The 2,954-nt window shown below is 42.8% G+C and overlaps 1 non-coding gene across 1 annotated transcript; it reads right to left on the bottom strand.

Annotated features, from left to right (window-relative positions):
- Positions 1-216: 216 nt before the first annotated feature.
- LOC141670260 (small nucleolar RNA R71) lies at positions 217-323 on the bottom strand. The gene has a single exon (XR_012554499.1). It is a non-coding gene; the product is annotated as a small nucleolar RNA R71 (small nucleolar RNA).
- Between the last annotated feature and the right edge of the window lie 2,631 nt (positions 324-2,954).

Here is a 2,954-nt window from a genome sequence, read left to right as displayed (position 1 = left end):
GACCCCAACATGCACATCAGGGATTTCATCGAGATCTGCGACTCTTTCAAGTTCAATGGTGTGACTGAAGATGCTATCAAGCTGCGACTCTTCCCATTCTCTTTGAGGGACAAAGCTAAGTACTGGTTACACTCTCTACTGGCAGGGTCTATAACAACTTGGGAAGATCTTGCTCAAAAGTTTCTAGCTAAATTTTTTCCCATGGCGAAGACTGCAGCGATCAGGAATGCTCTTACCCAGTTCGCGCAGCAAACTGGGGAATCTCTGTGTGAGGCTTGGGATCGATATAAGGAGATGCTAAGGAAGTGCCCACACCATGCCTGATTGGATGATTATCAACTGTTTCTACAATGAATTGGGTCCTACTTCTAGGCCCATGCTTGATGCAGCATCAGGAGGAGCCTTGTGGGCTAAGAGCTACGATGAAGCTTATGAACTTATTGAACAGATGGCTGCTAATGAGTACCAGAATCCTTCCCAGAGACTGACTCAGGGAAAAGTAGCAGAAATTTTGGAGTTGGATGCAATAATTGCTATAGCTGCCCAACTTAAGGCTTTGACAATGAAGGTGGACACTTTGGCTAATTATGAAGTTAATCAAATTACAAGTGTGTGTGAACTTTGTGCTGGTGCCCATGATACTGATCAGTGCACAATTTCCAATAAACCAGCTCAGTTCGTGAGCAACTTTCAGCGATCACAACAACCTGTGCCAGCCACCTATCATCCTAACAACTGTAATCATCCTAATTTCAGTTGGAGCAATGCTCAGAATGCGGTTCAACAACATTATCAGCAGTATCCAACTAAACAGTACAACCCCCCGGGTTTTAGCAACCGCAGTATGTACCAAAACAACAACTCCATCTGCAACAAGCTAATGAAAAATCTGAATTAGAGGAGTTGAAGCTCATGTGCAAGAGTCAAGCTGTTTTATATCAAGACCTTCGAAAATCAAATTGGGCAAATTGCCAATGCATTGCTAATTCGCCAACCTGGTACATTGCCTAGTGACACTGAAGTACCAGGAAAGAAGGAAGCTAAGGAGCATGTAAAGGCAATTATTTTGAGGTCTGGGAAGGTTGCAAATCCCGATCACACTCAAGAATTGACTGAAGAAGCCGGGGTTGAGGAAGAAGCAGAGTAGCAGGATGAAGAAGTGGAACCAAGGAAGACTACTGTTGAGCACACTCTGCCAGAGGGTAATACAGGGCAGAAACAGATCTATCCTCCACCGCCTTTTCCTAAGAGGCTGCAGAAGAAAAAGCTGGACAAGCAATTTGAGAAGTTTCTAGAGGTGTTCAAGAAACTTCATACCAATATACCTTTCGCCGAGGCTCTCGAGCAGATGCCTAGTTATGCAAAGTTTATGAAGTTATTCTATCTCGAAAGGTGAAGCTAGATAATTTAGAGGTTGTCGCTCTCACGGAGGAATGCAGTGTTGTGCTGCAACACAAGTTGCCTCCAAAGCTTAAAGATCCAGGAAACTTCACTATTCCATGTACTATTGGAAAAGTGTCTTTTGACAGATGCTTATGTGACTTGGGAGCTAGCATCAATCTGATGCCCTCGTCAATCTTCAAGCAATTCGACTTACCTGATCCCAAACCAACTTACATGACCTTGTAGTTGGCCGACGGTTCTATTATATATCCAAGAGGTATTGTGGAGGATGTCTTGGTCAAGGTGGATAAACTCATCTTCCCTGCTGATTTCGTCATTCTTGATTTCGAGGAGGATAAGAAGATTCCCATAATCTTGGGAAGGCCTTTCTTGGCAACTGGCCGGACCTTGATTGATGTGCAGAAGGGTGAGCTTACAATGCGAGTGTTGGATCAGGATGTGACTTTCAATGTGTTCAATGCTATGAAATTTCCTACTGATAATGAAGAGTGCTTAAAAGTCGAGTTGGTCGACTCGGTGGTCACATCGGAACTTGATCACATGCTAAGGTCTGATGCCTTAGAAAAAGCCTTGTTGGGAAATTCAGACAGTGAAGATGACGAAGGAGATGAACAATTGCAATATTTGAATACGTCTCCCCAGAAGAGGAAGATAGATATGCCTTTTGAATCTCTTGGAATGGAAGAATTGAGCAAAGCTCCTAAATGCCTCAAGCCTTCTATTGAGGAAGCTCCTACTCTTGAGCTTAAGCCTTTACCTGAACATTTGATGTATGATTTTTTAGGTGATGCATCTACTCTGCCTGTTATTATTGCATTTGACCTTTCAGGTAGCGATGAGGAAAAGCTTTTGAGAATTCTGAGAGAGTTCAAATCGGCAATTGGATGGACTATAGCAGATATCAAGGGAATCAGCCCTTCTTACTGCATGCATAAAATTCTGCTAGAAGAAGGTAGAAAGCCTATAGTCGAGCAACAAAGAAGACTTAATCCAATCATGAAGGAAGTAGTAGAGAAGCAAATTCTGAAATGGCTAGATGCAGGGATCATTTATCCTATCTCTGACAGTTCATGGGTAAGCCCGATTTAATGTGTACCCAAGAAAGGTGGTATTACTGTGGTAGCAAATGAGAAGAATGAGCTTATTCCTATACGGAAAGTCACGGGGTGGAGAGTCTGTATGGACTATAGGAAGCTAAACAAGGCCACTCGGAAGGATCACTTTCCCTTGCCTTTTATTGATCAGATGCTTGACAGGTTGGTTGGTAATAAGTACTATTGTCTTCTGGATGGTTATTCGGGTTATAATCAGATTTATATCGCTCCAGAAGATCAAGAGAAAACTACCTTCACTTGTCTATTCGGTACGTTCGCCTTTAGACGAGTTTCTTTTGGTCTGTGTGGTGCACCAGCCACATTTAAATGATGTATGATGGCCATCTTTTCTGACATGATTGGCCAGAATGTGGAAGTGTTCATGAAAGACTTCTCAGTCTTTGGCGATTCTTTTGATGAATGCTTGCAAAATCTTGGACACGTTCTCAAGAGGTG

This window comes from Apium graveolens, chromosome 6 (assembly GCF_009905375.1).
Source record: "Apium graveolens cultivar Ventura chromosome 6, ASM990537v1, whole genome shotgun sequence".
NCBI classification, from domain to species: domain Eukaryota; kingdom Viridiplantae; phylum Streptophyta; class Magnoliopsida; order Apiales; family Apiaceae; genus Apium; species Apium graveolens.
The sequence above is the reverse complement of the archived record's forward strand: the minus strand, read 5'-3'. Positions and strand labels throughout refer to the sequence as shown.